This window comes from Channa argus, chromosome 15 (assembly GCF_033026475.1).
Source record: "Channa argus isolate prfri chromosome 15, Channa argus male v1.0, whole genome shotgun sequence".
Classification (NCBI taxonomy): domain Eukaryota; kingdom Metazoa; phylum Chordata; class Actinopteri; order Anabantiformes; family Channidae; genus Channa; species Channa argus.
In genome coordinates this window covers 1240795-1258854 of record NC_090211.1, presented here as the reverse complement: position 1 = coordinate 1258854, position 18060 = coordinate 1240795, and the positions used below count along the sequence as shown (strand labels likewise).

The 18060-nt window shown below is 38.2% G+C and overlaps 1 long non-coding RNA gene across 1 annotated transcript; it reads left to right on the top strand.

The window, feature by feature from the left end:
* Positions 1-269: 269 nt before the first annotated feature.
* On the top strand, positions 270-14739 carry LOC137100489 (uncharacterized). The gene is made up of 4 exons (XR_010910918.1): positions 270-999; positions 3425-5997; positions 6379-6429; positions 10168-14739. It is a non-coding gene; the product is annotated as an uncharacterized lncRNA (long non-coding RNA).
* The last annotated feature ends 3321 nt before the right edge of the window (positions 14740-18060 follow it).

The following is an 18060-nucleotide window of genomic DNA, read 5'->3' as shown; positions in this document are numbered from 1 at the left end:
TGAAAAGGCAGTGAAATATGGATAGAAAGCATCTCACCGAAGCCTGTATTAATAGAAAAGAAAGAAGGAAAGAAAGACGTCGTCAGAGGTCGGGGGCGTGGCCTGTCCCTGAACTGCCGACAGTCATTGGCCAGCAACAGCAAGCGTTTCCAGCCAAAATTCCACACCAACCCAAATTACACTCTCCACCTCCTGTAACTGTTTCCCCAGCAATGTCAGAGCGCAACACACACACACACACACACACACGGTGCATGTGCAGTCTCCATTAACCCTTTAGCAGACGAGCACCCCGCCCCACCGCATCCTCCTTATAACCTAAAGACTCCAATCTAGTCAAAAGACCGGCGCTCCGACAACCTGCTGCTGCTCCAAACTAACGGGGTTGGTTAGAAAAAAATGCAGCTAGAGTCCCGTTATGTTGTCTCAGTGAGATACATCTGCCAGGTGAGATACAGCCGTTAGCTTAGACCTTCCACTCTGTGGCATCAGCATCAAATAGAGCGAACGCACCTAAAACAAGTTGTGGGCTCCGGAGAGACCGGCGCGTGTCTGTGTACAGAATTCTAACGCAAGGACACACGCGAAAACCATCTCGCCGCCTCCGAGCTTCCTCGTGCATGAAAACAGTCACAGGGTGACAGCCGGTGGAACAGTACCGACACAGAGGAGCGAGAGGAAGAGGAGTGGGCGGCAGGCGGAAATAACGGAAAGGAAAGACCGTGGACGTCATTTGAATCTAGTCCAAAATCGAGGCAGGGACAGCTGCACGGAGGAGGGCGGCCTGTTCTGGTGGGGAGCGGACCGAACCGGGACCAAGGTATGAGAGGGAGCAGAAGAGCGGAGGAGGGTCGGGTTTGCAGAGTAGGAATCAAATGAAAGAAAGGAGTCACCATTAGAAGAGATGGGGACAATAAGGACGGAGAGGTACGATGACAAAGGGTGAATTAAGGTCTGAAGAAGAAGTGAGACTTCCAAACAACAGACGGAGGTGGACTGGTAAGGACAGGGTGTAGACACAAACAGGAAAGGAGAAGGAGAAAAAAAAAGAGGAGAAAGAGCAGAAGGCTTTGACAGGGGCAGTTAATGTCACGGTGCTTGGCCATGGCAGCAGCGGGGGGCAGGGGTGGATGTGGAGAGTTCTGGAGGAGTCGAGACTAGGTGATTTTCCTGTCTACCTCACACTCTTTCTGGCTTAACATTATATGGTTTTATGACGGGCTCTAAAAGACAAAGAGACGCATTGTCCCTTTACCCCCTCCTCTCTCGTCCTCACTTCCTCAAAATGAATTTATTGCTCCATCAGGGTTTTGAATTGCCATTTTTTTTTTCCCGTGTTCAGCAGCCGGACATGAAGGGGCAGAGAGAGTTGGCCGAGCTGGGCCTGCATTGGGAGGACACACTGAAGTGTGTGTTTTAGCAAGCTGAGGGAATGCTGAGTGTTGGACCAAAACTATCAGCACATTGTCTTCGGATAGGGGCTGAGTGAAAAATGAAATTCTTATAAAAATAGAAGCTCTGATGGACATGGACGAAATAATTAAACAAATTGTAGCAATCGGTTAAATGTCTTTGCAGCTACATCTGTCAGCCTTTTTGTCCACAACATAACAACAAATACATTCAAGAATGCAGATTATATATATATATATATATATATATATATATATATATATATATATATATATATATATATATATATATATATACATCCCTGTAAATATTCCACGTTATTCAATACAGTTGCTAATAGATAAATAATCAGTTTTTTAAAATGTGGTTGTCTTTATTGAGCTTCTCTCTTTATTTGACATCTTTAATAACAGAGACCGAAGTAGAACAGAAATCACATGTATAGTTTTAAATAGGCCTATTGCATGTTATTTATTATATATGGGACAGATGAGGCTCAGTAAACTTTGCATTATGTAAATGCACTGTAATATGACGGATATGATCATTGTGCTGAACTTTCTACTTTTATTTACAGAGTTCTTGAATCTGCAGGCTACTTCAGAGAGTAGTGCTTCTTTATTATTGATATCTCAGTGGGACCAGTCTTGTCCAAACACACAAAAATCAAACGTAAACGGCATTTTTGCTGTTGTGAAAGATACAGAGGTCGGACGAGTGTGTGGAGGAGGCATATGGATACTTACTATTACTAGGCCACGCTAAAAATAGGTGGGAGGCAAGTGAGTGACGTCATTAAGGTCGCCGATTGAGGGGAGCTCATTATGACCTTAACATGCTTTACGAATATAAAAACAATAATAACGAATCGTAACGCCTTTAAAAAAACTCACAAAATACAGACATCCGGTTTATCAGACTATTGTTGATTCTTCCAGCTGTATTTATGTTTCAAAGTGACAAAATATTTCCCAACACCATAAATTAAATTATATTTAAATTAAATTAAATTATATGAAAAAGGGCTTACACATTTTGGCTTTATTATTCTTTGCTATAGCTGCTAATTATACTAATAAAATAAAAAAAGATATTATCAACAACAACAACAACAACAATAATAATAATAATAGCAACTTATTTCAATATCTATTCGACTGGGATGCAGTACTTTTAAAAATGTCATTTTACCGTTTTTATTTTCATCTTAATTTGTTCCCTTTCATTCTGAAGAGACGGCGTCTGTTTGTCGAGTCCGCTACGTTAAATAAAACCAACTCAAGAGCTTCATATGTCCGATATACTTTTTCAGAAAATAGTTTTTAAAAATGTAAGGTGACTTAAATGTGCCAAATTAAAATGTTTTTTAACTCAATGTTCATTATACAAGGGTTTATCAGACTATTGTTGACTCCTCCAGCTGTTCTTATGTTTCAAAGTGACAAACACTTCCGAACACCATAAATGAAATTATCGAGAAAATACTTACATATTTTACATATTTATCGTAACTATAATAATAATAATAATAATAATAATAATAATAATAATAATAATAATAATAATAATAATAATACACAGTTGTAACGCTACTAGCTAGCCTCCTTACGCATCTGTTGCTTGTGTGTATGTGTGTGTGTGAGAGAGAGTGTGTGTAATGAAAACAGAGCATTATTGGTCCAGTGTTAAAATAACCCTGCTCAGTATTTATTTTATGTTGTCAAAAATTCTAACATCCAATGCAAATTGTTGTAAACTAATTTCATTAATGTTTGTGTATTTTGTATATTTCAAATGGCTATTTTTTAACGGCCCTGCAAACTGCGTGGCAGATGGCCGTTTTCTTTTTAATTATTGCATTTTCTTGTTTATTTAAAAGTTTTATTAAGCGAACCTGAACTCACGGGAAAAGCCGGGAAAAAAAAGAAGTTACTACAGTAGTAGCATAATTAAAAGATGACATATATTGTATTAAAATGTAACAGCTGTCTGTCGCTGTGATTCTCTCCAGATCAGCCCGGGCGGAGGCGCGCGGTCCAGGCTGTGAATTGCCCGGTCGTCGTCGTCTGGCTGCTCATACTCCAAACAGGAGACCCCTGAATCTCATTCCTTATCAGCCCAGGGTACCTCACTATAAAGTGGCGCAGGAAAATTAAATGCAGATGAGGCTCCAGAGTCCAAAGATGAAGAGAAAGAAACAAAAACCGGAGATGTGGAGCCGCGGAGCCTCGTTGTCTCAAGCACCTGATGAACTGTTAAAAAAATTGGACGTTCTGGATTATATGATGCTGGATATCAAAGAGGATGAGGAGGAGGAGTTTGTGAGCTGCAATTATTTGAACGTTCAATAATTGTCTTTTTTAGCAGTGCATTTACAAACCTGTCAAACTTTGGACGAACAGCGCACACGCGTGATCTGTTTTGCTGGTTGGCTGGCATGAGATCAGACTGTCGCTCAAAGATTAGAAATATGTTCTCATTTACCACATAAACGTAATGTATTCAACAGTACGTTATGTCCTGGAGATAAAGTGGACTGAACACAGTTTAAACGGACAAGAAAAGATCAGCGTTTGGACATCTTGGCTAAGTGGCTAAGGTTGGAAGGTGCGGATGTTTCTATGCTATGCAGTTTTTTTTTTTTTTTTTTTTTACTAAAAGTATGGAGAAGAAAAATGAAAAGTGCAATGTAGATTGGAAGAATGAAGCTGCTAGTTTTTTTAAACCTCCGCTGTGTTAAAAGGAGACGATCTCAGGGGTGGAAGCGCTTTCTTCTTAGTTTGATGTCTTTTTGATTCTCTGATGTTCCACCGCACTTGAAGGTTATTATTAATTACATTTTATTATCATTTTCCATACAAACAACTTGGACTCAGTCTGTTTGTCTTCATGTAATGGTAAGTTTATGCCCTTTTCTCTGCATAATCACATAGGAATATTAAGTAGAAAGCAGCAGAGTATTTAGAGCGTAATGGGATGTCGATTTTGAATCATCACATTATTTATTATTCATTCATTCATTCAAAAAAAAAAAAACAGCGCTGTAAGTGCACTGTTACACTGTAAACCTAGGTTTGCAAGTGGTCTACCCCACCATCAGTGTCTAAGGATTGGCCCAACGCTTTCTGGACCTGGAGGAAGGGGCTACTTCATGTCGAGTGGCTAAGGCAGAGCATTAAAGCTCTTATGGACAATTCAATGCGTTTCCTGTAACCACTACATTGTTTAAACATTATGTTTTTAAAACAAATATCAACCAATTATATGCAGTTAATTGATTGTACATTGTGAACGATGATCAAATATAACCAATATACTATTAATATACTGTTATCCTTTTACTAAACACCCATCATGGGCTAAATTTGAAACTGAAAATTATTTCGTAGAGAAAAATACATAAATACACAAAGGGACACAAGCTTAGTATCTTCTGTTTTTAGTTTTTTACACTTACACACAATTAATAAAGTGCTCTACATAATTCTATTACTCTTTATCTAATAGATATTTTATTTCAGTATCTATAAATAAATGATAAGCTGCTACAGTAAAATATAACATGTAGAGTGAAAAAATTGTCCTAAATTTATTCTTCTATTCAAAAATGCACTTCTTTGTATTTCCAAATGTTATCTTCATTAAATGATGCGTGTTATGTAAAACAATTTTTTTAGTTTGGTTAATTTCGATATTTAATAATTTGTTTTCAAAACTATAATTGGGTTAATGCATTTACTTTGAAGACTTTGTCATATCCATTTTCTATATAAAACCGTTGTGTTAAGCTGATCCTAGTGACTTTAATTTAATTCAACTGGCTTTAACTCTATTGGGCATGGACGTTATTTCGCCCTTATCATGGATAATATAAAATAAAGACTTTGGGAAATCTACTAATGGCTAGTTTTCTTTTTAATAATTCAATAAATTGAGTGAGCTCATTTGAATTTAAAAGGGATTTAAGTCAGAACAATTTATTCATCAATTCTGGCAACAAAAACTAGAAACTAGGAAGTTATGATGAATTAGCTTAAAAATGTCAACCTTTATTTTTACTTGATATTTAGTAGTTTTTATGGTTTTCAGCTCATATATTTACAAAACTTTTCCAAAACAAAAACAACTTTACAGTTTGGTTTGATTATGTCTTTAAATCAAATCAACACAAGACCTTTCCAGTGACGATTTTTCTTTCTATCAATCAACACAGCATATGTAGAATAGTTGTATAAGTTTTTGATATGAATACAGGTTTATACTGACTTTCTGCACTAAATGCATCAATGAAAACACAACAAATAGTAGGAGTACTTGCAAACTGTACTACTGCAGCTACTGCAGTTGCTGTTGTGATAGCAGTTGTTACACAAAAGCACCGATAGTTGAATCCGTGCTAACAGGAGTATTGTTGTCTCTAGACTCATTCATATTCATGCCAATGGAAATCTGGATGCCTCTCATATGCAGTTTGGCTTTTTGTGCTTATTTTCTAGGTCACTCCAGTCTGTGGGAAACATCTCAGTGGTTCTAGTGAAGTAACAATTCCTGTGAGAGCGTTTAAATGTCAAAATAAGAATTTTGGTGAGTTCCACTTCCTGTTCACTTTAGAGGCAGAAATGACACACAAACACATTCCAATACACATATGTAGAATAGATTGAGGTTTCCTGTAAACTTCACTCTTTCGAGATGATTATAGTCATATAGCCGATTTAGCAACATCAGCATTAGCACTAGTAACTGTTAGAGGATTGTCAGTGCTAAGTAATTATTTCAATGTCAAAATATGCATATATATATATATATTTATATATATAGACATCAAATTCGCCATGACAACAAGCTGTAATATTATCTGTATCAGACTTACTGATAGACCTGCAGTAAATAGCTCCTGTAGTCTCTGTATTTCTCATCCAAGGCACAATAAATAACTATTGTCCTGTTTCCTGACTCTTATAGGGTATCGCTTCAAAACAGAGCCTGGCGAGTGCAGTATCATCTTACAGTGCAGTAAGTCTAATTATCTTACAGAGTTGAAATGAGTTCTTGGGGGTTGTACATGTGCAAACAATAGGGTAAGATTTTAAAATCATGCTGCACTTGGAAATTTCAACATGTTGTGACAAGATTAGTGAGTCAGCAATAGAACTATGATCCTCCTGACCATCACCCTGTTTGATCACAGGCTAAACGCGACACTCTGAGTCTTTGCATGAGAAAGCAGCCCGCGGGGCTTCATTGTGAAGCTTTGATCAGGAACACATGGCTGAGCTTCCTCTGCTGCTGTTTCAATAGCCAGCTGCTCTCCGTTTGTTAGGGAAGGAGAGAGGAGGAAAAGAGGAGACGCTGCGTGGAGTAAAGGAAAGCAGAGCAGACTGTAATTCAGGGGAGAGAAAACACTATAGAGCAAAAACAAAGAGGTGAGTTGCACAGGGAAACAAGCAACGAGAGGAAATGGGAGAAGAGAGAAAAGCTGAGGAGAACACTAATAAAAGGAGGGAGGACGGCCTCAGTTCCCAGGCTGCAGGTCTGTAGGCGCCATGTTGAGACAGCAACATTTCTGCAGCGCCACACTGTCTCCAGCTTCATATCTGTACTGTCTGCCCCGCTATTTGTCTGCACGTCTCTTTCTTCTTCCTGCCTGTCCCTCTTTCCCACCTTCACTTTCAACCACAGGGGTAATTGAACAACTAGTTTATTGGTGATTGGAGGAAGCTAGGGCGATTGTACCAGTGATGTATTTTACTGCAGTGTGGTTTTACAGCAGCCTCATTGCCCCTTATTGCCTATTGGTGGTCAACAAAAGATGCCCCTAACAAAGTCTACCTTCTTTGTCATCCTTCCTGTCTGTCTCACCATGTTATGATGGTCAGCTTTGTCTTTTAGATGCACACAGCTTATTTTCCGAGACTAAATAGACTTTCCCCCTTTTCACAGGCCTTCGAAACCATCCGCTGACATCAGTGCTAAATTAAATTCTTATATTTAACCCACATGCCAGCTGATCTCAAGCCTTTTCTGCTTCCACACAAAGTTCATCGTATGTCATCACCTCGCTGCCTCAGATAAAAAAAAGCTCCAAAGAGCTCCCTACTTCTTTTTGCATCGGGGTCACACAGTTGCATATTCATTAAGGCAAGAAGGAACCTGGTGCTGAAGGGATTTTACTTGTTAGATATGATTTACAGCAGCAGTCTGACCTCCTGCTGCTGGAATCACTCACATGTACTCTAATCATTTGATTATAACCAGAGGAAGGCATTCAGTTTTTGTACTCACGTGACAGATAAACTGTAATTCAGTTAAGACAGATCTACATTTGTCTTTCAAATGACTCTTGGCACATATGTAGCATAGTCTGTTTTTGTTCTATGCCACAAATGTGACCTGGATACAAACGGAATGTAAAAACAGCACAGCAGAAATAGTCAAAAGATGAAACAGATAAAAGAACACTACAAAGAGTTTGTGCCATCCTATTATCTGACAGCCTAAATATTGGAATTAACAAATGATGTCAAGTACCGTTCATTTGTACTTAATTCATCCAGATATGCGAAGTAAATTAACCCAAGCTAGAGCAAACGGATCTGTGGGAGTTTTGCAAGCAAACAAATTGGCACCTGGGAACATCATGGGGCAGCTTGTGAAGCAGTAAAAGCAGAGACCAGGGTAAATAACAGAAGGAGGTGAGGTTGATGGTCAGTTCTCAGATGGCCAGTTCCTAACTTCTGTTTCTACTAGGGTTCACTACTAGGAAAGATCTTCCCCTATGCAAGAGCATGGGCTTCCATTTGAAATGCATTTAGGGATGCGTCCACAGACATGTTTCACACATGTGCAGAACATAACATGATAGAAACTGCAGCAGCAGTGAGAAGAAGAGCTCCTTTGTTTTTAGTGTTTGACTATAAAATGTGAAACTGTGAAAAAAATAATAAAAATGTATGTAATGGCTTGTAAAGAACAGTGTCAAGGTGGTTGAAATCTTGAAACATGTCACACCTTTAATGTATGAACCAAAGAAACAAGCTATGCTTGTCACTTACCCACAGACTAAAGTGTACTCACAGCATAGATGCTCTTCTTTTTATATCAAGGCTGGAGGTGTGTTCCACATATGCATTAGCTACAAAATGTGTTGATAAAACAGCAAAAACAGCTAATTTGTTATATTTCAATGAACTACATGTTGCTGCTTCAGAAAAACAATGTCAAAGAGGCGGATGCATTAAGCAAAATGTCCAGTTTACTTGTCTGCCACATGTGCAAATTTGGGAGGAGATGAAATTTACATCACACTAACCTTAGAGAACCTGCAGTTATGGAAAACTTGAATTGGCCTTAACACACTGGGTGTTTAGTATAAATAAACATGAACCATACCAAATTATTAACATTGATTTTTATAACTTTGTACTGAATTAGGGGAAAAAACCCAAGCAGTCAGATGATTCGCCTATAGGCTATAATAAACAGGGCAACAGTTCAGACATGGGATTGTCTGAAAGTAGGCTCTGAAATGTAACTTAAACTTTCATGGGTAAACTGATGTGAAACTTACTATACACAGAACTTTTTGTCTTTGTATTGCATTCCGTGTTCAGACTGTCCTCACGGGAAGCATTAATATTCCCATTTGTTCAGCTCTTAATGCCTTCCTGACCTGAGAGAAATGTGTCTTCTGTAGTCATGCTGCACACAGTGTGAACTGTTTTCCACACAACAGTTGGTGGTTGCTTTGTTGAGGGGTTGGAAGTGTGCAACCTGACACCTGCAGCTCTTCGTCTAACAGTTCACAGAGACCTCTTTGAGACAGAAATCCTGCGAGTATGTGTCTACATTATACGGGGTATGTGACACACCAAGCTGACCTCAAAGGAGTAGCACTGACGAAGGCCAACTGCTGCGGCAGTACACTGCACATTGCATGCTGCACAAAGAGACATTTCACCATTTTCACACCACTCTGCCTTATCACAGAGGGTTTATAACTACTTATAATCGATATCATGTCTGATAACAAGTTACACCATGGTCTCTTCTGGTGCACAGATTTGCAGATTGGTCTGTTTCAAACTGGTCCATGCATATGTTACCTCTAGGTTGGACTTTTGTAATTCCCTACTTTCAGGATGCCCCAGTAACTAAAGAGCCTGCAATTAATCCAAAATGCTGCAGCAAGAGTGCTGACTGGAACTAGCAAGAGAGATCATATTTCACCTTCACTAGCTTCTCTCCATTGGCTTCCCATTAAATGTAGAATAGAATTTAAAACCCTGCTTCTTACATATAAAGCTCTGAATGGTCAGGCTCCATCATATATAGAAGACCTCACAGCACCATATCATCCCAGTAGACCACTTCGCTCTCAGAATGCAGGCCTACTAGTGGTTCCCAGAATTTCCAAAAGTAGAATGGGAGGCAGAGCCTTTAGCTATCAAGCTCCTCTCCTGTGGAACCAGCTCCCAGTTCAGATTCAGGAAGCAGACACCCTCTCTACTTTTAAGTCTAGGCTTAAAACCTTCCTCTTTAATAAAGCATATAGTTAGTTATAGTTATGGTGCTATAGGCTTAGACTGCTGGGGGACCCACCCCCCAATGCACTGAGCTGCTTTCCTCCTCTTGTCCCTCTCTCCTCTCCTCTCACCCCACAATTGTCACCACTGTATGATTTTAACACTGTGTGTTTTCTCCTGTAGTTGTCTTTGTCATTCTCTGTCCCCCTCTCTCTGTCCCTTTCTGCAGGTGTCCCCTGGCTTTGAAGCTGTGTGTTTTCCAGCGTGCAGCTACTGGTCCCACCAACCTGCCCGATGTTTTCTTGCTGCTTTTGTTGCTCTTTTCTTTTCCCTCTTCACTTTCCACTCACCCCAACCGGTCAAGGCAGATGTCCGTCCACCCTGAGCCTGGTTCTGCTGGAGGTTTCTTCCGTTAAAGGGAGTTTTTCCTCTCCACTGTTGCCTATTGCTTGATCAAGGGGGAATTGTTGGGTTCTCTCTATACATCTTTATAATCTTGACTTTATTCTGTAAAGTGCCCTGAGATGACTTTGTTGTGAATTGGCGCTATATAAATAAAATTGAATTCAATTAAATAGAATGCGCTTGACCCTAATTTAACAAGTCAAATTGGCTGAAAACCTATGGATGCTTCCTGATAGCCTGATGCTAGCCATTGGTTGGCTTGGTTGTTCCCAGCCCTAAAACTGTCGAAGCAATTTATATTGTTTCTGTACATCTGTCCATATGAACACAACAATAGAGATAATGGTTGATTCGCCTCCTGTTGAGCATACAAGGAAGACTGACACCAAAAGTAGCCAAGCAAAGTGTTGTTTACAAACAAGTAAACAAGACAAGTAAACAAGACAACTATATAAGATACTTTATAATATAACAATATAATATTTCCAGTTCTTCTCTGTGCATTGTTTACTTGAATTTCAGTAACAGTTTTGTCTCAGAACAAGTGAAGAACTGCATCATGAAACAATCAAAAGAGAGAAATGTGCGATTTCAGATTTACAGATATAGACTTATTTTGACCCTTTATTGTCACAGCTTTACTGTATTTATTATTTATTTCATTTATTGTACACAAATCCAAACATCTCAGTGTTCACTTTAGACAGCTGTGGACATCACAGTACATGCATGTCTCAGAGATACAATGCACACAAGTAATGTTTTTAGACTAATGGCAGGTTAACTCAAGCAAATTTATAGATTTTATCAAATTTTTTGTTTCTCCTTTTTTTGGTCATAACTATTGTTTTAAAGATTCGAACTGGCAGTATACAAACCTTAAACCAGAGGCATGTGCCAGGCTTGTTGGGAACCTTGTGCCTTCTAGGGAGATTTGTGTACCACCTTCCAAAAGAAGCAAATAGTGGATTTGAGCTGCCTTTTCCCTTTGACACAGATGTCAAACTCGTACAGATGGAGCAGTTTTGTTACCTCCACACATAAAAGCAGGGTCAACACTGGCAAATTATCCCGGCTTTGTACCTTTTATACAGAACGATGTGATGGCAAACTAGTGCAACTAAAACCAATATCATGGTTATTTTTAATAAAAAGAAAATATTAATCACAGGTTAACAGTTTTAAATTTTGTGTACTTTTCTTCCCAGGAACTAAAGTGCAGGAACCGTCTCTGGGGTAAAGCTCCTCAAGGGAATTGTGATTTTAATTTCCACAGTGGAGCCTAAGCCCTGGAAAGATTATAGTAGTTAGTTTGCTGACTAAATAAAAGCATGATGGTTGGTTGCTTTTTACATGATCAGCTTGTTTTTAAAATGCTGTGCAGTATGTGACCAGTCAGCATTGTTTGGTGGTGCAGGGCCGACTAGACCTAGACCTTCAGAAAGAACTTTTTCTCCAGCCAGGGACTGTTTTGGGAGTTAGAACTATTGGCTTGGAGGTAAATTTAGACATTGGTTACTTAGGTTAAAATATAGGTAGAAGAAATACGTTTTGCAATAGATTTCTGGTCTTTGGAAAAATGTCTTGCTGTGGAAATTGACCTTTCGTTTCAGCTATTATTGCCACCATTAGTTTCACTGTACAGTTTTAACCTTAATGTAACTATTTTAGAAAAAAAAAGTCTGGTTTTATTCTATTGGTTCTGATAGAGAGTGCTGGCCTGTACTGACCTCAAAACCAGTTGGACTGTTTGCACCATATATGAGTGAAGTCACTGGATTTATACTGGCGCTGTGTGATGTAGGTAGTTTCAAGTTGTTGGGCTGGATGCTTAAGATCACAGGAACCTGAAACTGCCTGAATCACACCAGTCAAGTATCAACACAGTGAAGAGGAGGAGTACATCCATCACTCAGTCCGGCCTCATCTCTATCAGCTGTTTACTGTGAACTTTGTTCAATAGCTAATACTTTTTTCTTTACGTCTACGTGGACAATCTAATGGATAAAACAAATGGCGCCTGTCCAGATTTGGTGCTTTTGCAAATCCCCCCATATGAATTCAGAACACATGTTGTTTCAATGTGAAATTGAAAATAGCTACATGGTGGATTTCCCATGTGCTTTGCTGTATGAGAAGCCCCAATAAATATTGTCTAGTAAGTGAGTTTGAACTTATAGTTTTGTTTCGGATGCTGTTTTTGCTTTAAAAATGCCTTAAAACTAAATGTCTTTGGTATCGATGAGCCTACAGAGGTCTGCTCAGCTCTTACACTTCACGTCATCCCTTAGCTGTCTGTACCTCACACTGAATGATTTGGCTCTCACATGGCAACTTGTAGCCATAGCAGTCAGCTGTTTTCAGAAAAGAAAAATCTACACTACCTGCTCAATAGCAAAACAGCAGACAGACTAGACCAGCTGGGGAGCATAGGAGCTCCAGAGCTAGATACTGTATTTCCCTATAGAGATGACATTTGAGCTAAAAGGATTAAACTGGACTTCCATTCATCTTCCAAATGAAAAAGAATTGCTCTGTAAATAATGGATGTGTCATTTGGCAAGTGTTTCCTAACAGGTTTCCATGTTAACTTAAAATGTTATATTTCAACATCGTGTTCGTAACTTGTGTCTACTGCTCCCAAGTGGCCAAAATTCCTGTAATTATAGATCGAAGTTTATTTTTCTGCTCAGAGTACTTTCAGTTTTGGGTGTGTGAAATGTTGGTCCCTACTGTAATTTGGTTAATGCAATACCACTTCAGTTCTAACAGCACATGAGTCATGAAGCATCACAGCAAATCATTACAAGGAGTAACATGAAAAGTGCTGCAGATGTAATGTGGCAATGATTTCACCCATTAATGAAGCTCAGGCTTCCTTTTTCTTGCTATATTGCATAAAGAGAGAGCATGCAGGAGCTGCCAATGACTCAAGAAATGACTCAGCAAGCGTTGAAAGAATCTCTAGTGGGAATCCCTGTTCATTTTAAAAGGCAGCGTATTACACGTGCAGCTGTACTAAAATTCCCTTTGTTTTTCCTATGTAAAAATATGTTGGTTGTACTGCAGAGAAATCTAGTGAGCCTGCTCCTCCAGATTCTATCACTGGGATCAAAATTGCCTCCAGACACATAATGGCTATTTTATGATTGTGGAGGCCGAGGGTAGTTTATTGTTAAACTTATATTTTCTGAACTAATCCATGCGGAGTACGTTGAAAATCAGTGATGTCACCCTTTTATTGTGAGGGGACATGTTCAAAGTCTCTGACACTACATAAGCAACATTATATGGATTCTACATTTTGCTCAAGTGAACCAGTCTTCGTTCAAACTCAATTTACATTCTAATTTGCACAAGCAAAACCACTTTTGAGGGTATTTAATTTCATTACTTGCTGCGGTAAACTCAGCAGCAGCATGACAAAAATTCATGGTTACACTTGGGATCTCACTGCATTTTGTTAAGGTTTGGAAAATATAATGGTCTGTATGACACATGATCAAGTTAACAGTGACTTGTTAATTTACATGTCAGTGCTTTTGTTGTCTAAATCTCATTACAATTGAGAAAAATGATAACACTTTGAATTAATTTTATTGAATATTATCACACCCAGAGGTGGTAAGTATATGTACATGTAAAGTACTTAAATACATTTTTGTAGTACTTTGCTGAGTGTTTCCATTTCAGGCTGCTTTTACTTGTATTCCACTAACATTGTTGAGGAGTCATTTACTATTGCTCTGCTACATTTATTTTACAGCTTTATTTATTAATTGATTTTTGCAGATGAAGATTTTTTATCATTTTAAATTTTATGAACTAATAAACGGATGAGACTGATGTATCATTATGAAATAAAGTGGTTAAAATCAGCTCAAAAACTAGCTGTCTTCATTTTGTTCCACACCGGTTTGTTAAGTAACTTTGCCCTTTATTTTTTCTTTTCTTTGCCAGAATTCTCACCTTTCAGAGTGAAAGAAAAAAAATGTCCTTAAAAAATGTTTCCTTAATGAAGTAAGTGTACTTGATTAAGAACCAGACTGTAATTTAGGTTAATTTTAGGTTAAAATTACAACCCTGACCATGTGTTTGAAACAGGAAACAAACAGCTGTCTAGTGTTTCAAAGTGTCTTGTCAGCCCACTATCCATCCCAGCCTCCACAGTTTGGCATTGCTTTAGTCATTGTTGTGCTGAAAGGTGAACCATCACCTCTGTCTTTGGTCATGTGCACTCTGGAGAATGTTGACTACATCGTACTTTCCTCTCTTCTGACCACCAGTGCTCACTGGACACATCTCAGATCACTGGATCATCTCCGATCACCTACTCTAGGTTGAATGGTTGTTGTGGTTCTATTCTTCTTTTTCCATTTCACAATAATCGAGACCACTGTGCTCCTGGGAAAACACAAAGCTTTAGAAATTATTTTATACTCTTGTCTTGATGTATACCTCAACACCATTTCATTGGACTTTCTATCTTAGTGTTTGTTCTGAAAGGCAATTTGCCACAGGTGTGCACCAGTCAAGTTCTAGACACAATACAGACAGAAAAAAATTGCCAGAATATGGAGAAACATCGAGGAATGTGACTACTGGAAAAAAAAAAAAATCACTTTGTCAATATGTGTTATTGTGTCCAAATGGAAAGGGGTCTCTATACGTTTGTACATTAAATATTAAAATCCCTTTGTTATTATTAATAATAATCCCACAATCGGATTTTTGACCAATCCACTTTGCACTGGCATCCAGTGGCTGTACACATCACATTCAAAGCTCTGACACTCATCCAAAGAATGATCTCACTTTAATCTAGTTCTGTCATATCTCTTCCATTTTGTTTTGCATTCTTGCATTCTGTACCTTATGGCAGAACCCTGCCACGTGCCTAAATGATTAATAAATTCACAATATACACACAATAAATGGCAATTTGTATGGATTTTAAATTAGATTTATAACAGAGTAAAGCGTGTTTCTGTGGGATGAGAAGATGGTAATTTCACAACATGTGCAAATAAAGACAACTGACAAACTGACATTGTACTGAAACAACTTTAACCAAAGTAATTAAGTTTATAGTGCAGAAATATCAGAATATGAACTTATACTACATTTGGAAAGTATATTTGCATTATTTTCACTCAGTGGGATATTTACAAAGATCTAAATGTGTCTTTCATCACTGGTATAGATGCATTGTAATAATCAAAGGCAAATTCCTCAATCCTTTCACTTATAAACACATAATTTAAACAAACTAAATTTGACTATGCCTTGAACTACACTGCCTGGCTTAAGTTTAGTTTTATAGTCATCTTTAAACTTTCGCTTTACTGATCTATGATTTATCTATAAAATGAAACATTACTCATAATAAAGATAAAACAATTGATTGTGCATGTGTGTGTGTGTGTGTGTGTGTGTGTGTGTGTGTTGGATGACCCTCAGGCACCCACTGTAGTGCTGTGATGATGAATGCAGGCTGCTCCTTTTCAAACATTGTATATTTTATGAAGTTCAGCAGGCTGCCATGAAGCTGTAAATCTGTTCTCTCCTACTCTCTCCAGTGTCAGCGGCGGAGGGTTTCTCTATAATTTGCAGTGCATTTAATCGTACATTAACATTTAGCAGCTCACAGTTTGGTGTCTGGGTGCAGTAAGCCTGCGCGAGCCCCCATTTTCTTAACGTTACAGCAAAAACACAGAGTTAAAGGTTGTTGACATCCTCTGCTGTAAATGAGGCCATTTACTGTAAAAAGTCATGGTGCATTCCATGAAAATACACAAACATTTTATCATTACCCCAGTAAGCATAAATAAATGAAACTGAACAGAACTTTGATAAGGACTTAAAGTGGAAGTACCCTCCTATCATGTATGTTAAAGTCTATCATCATAACAAAATCAAGACTTTTTGTACTGACCTGTATGTAAAATGTTACAAGCTCTTTGACTTGCTTCTTCGAGATGTTTTAAAAATGAATTGTTAAGGTAACAAACTATTGCTAAGGGTCTATTATTAAGAAATACGGTATGGGACTGGAGACAGCAAATGTATAATTGAAATGTTGACATATTAGAGAGCATAAAATAAAGGATGCTATTCAGTTGCATAATAAGAAATGTAGGCTCTAGTATTTAGGAGCTTGACCCATAAAATTCAGGATATCTCAGACTCTGTTGAACATATTTACAATTTATTTTTCAACCATTCTTAGGCACAACTTGCTCTTTGTATAAAGGCATCACAAAACCACATTGTCCTTCATTTCAACTCTGTTTGAAAATGTGCCACAGCAATTAATAATACACTATTAGGTGAAAATATCAGACCTAAGAGTGTTTGGATATAAACCACATTGCCACATTTTTTTAATCAGCTCTTTTTGAATGTGAGTGTGAATGGTTGTCTCTCTGTGGCCCTGAGATAGACCCCACCTTTTCCCTGGTGGCAGCTGGGATATGCTCCTGCCCTCCGTGACCCAAATAAGATAAGCGGTGACAGATAATGGATGGATGGATTTGCCAGGTGTCAAACATAGTGGGAACTGTCCAACTTGTATTTGAACTCAAATCTAATATATATGTTTCGATAAATTAGTTTATCAAATCAAATCCAGTTAAATTTTTATTGTCCAAAATCATACATTTGCGGAAGTGAATTTATAGTCTTAACAACAATTTAACTTTGTGACATAAACATTTATGAACAATATGGTCAAGATGTATGTCCAGCAACTTCCAGGTGACACCAACAGAGAGGTCAGACCAAAGCCACTTATCCTAAGATCTTCTGATAGATGTACAAAGATATTAGCATTAGCCTCCAGTACAGTAAAGGTTTTCTATCCATTCATCCATTATCTTTAACTACTTATCCTGTTCAGGGTAACAGGGGGCTGGAGTCTATCCCAGCTGTCATTGGACGAGAGGCGAAGTGAATCCAACACAGAAAGACATACACAGGCAGACAAGGTTTAAATGTAAGTGTGAAGACACTTACATTTAAACCTACAGGTTATTTAGAGTCACCAGTTAACTTATGCATGTCTTTGGACTGTGGGAGGAAACCAGAGAGAAAATCCATACACGCATGGGGGGAACATGCAAACTCCTCACAGAAAGGCCACAGCTGCTAAGTATGGTTTCAAACTGGTGACCTTCTAAAGAGCGCTAAACACTCCACCATCACGATGCCCATAGTCAGTTCTCCTTTTTGAATCACCATCTGTGAAACCCAGAGTCATAAACCTGCCTCTTTGGTTCCATGCCAAAAAAATGGGAATTCATAAATTTTGCAAATTCAGTTAATTATGTTTTGGTTGGGGAAACTGCACCACTGCAGTACAATATGCATTTATCATCAACTAATATAATATAATATAATAAGCAATAATTTTAGTTTATTTTGTGCTCTCATAGCACATCCTCCCAAATCCACTTATTTTCAATTATACAAAATAAGTAAAGTGACATTCATAAACTTTGACAACAGAAATTTTATCCTTAGTAAAAAAAATAAATGTGTCATGTGACTTAATGAGGACTAGGAGGTTGCATACACAATGCACAGATGGGGGCTGGAGGTGGGAGTTCAACAGGGATCCAGCAGTAGCTTTGAATAAAAGGAAATGCATGACCTTGAAGGCTTCAGTGAATATCTTTACAGTCACAGTGTTATAATACACATACAAAGCTCCTAACAT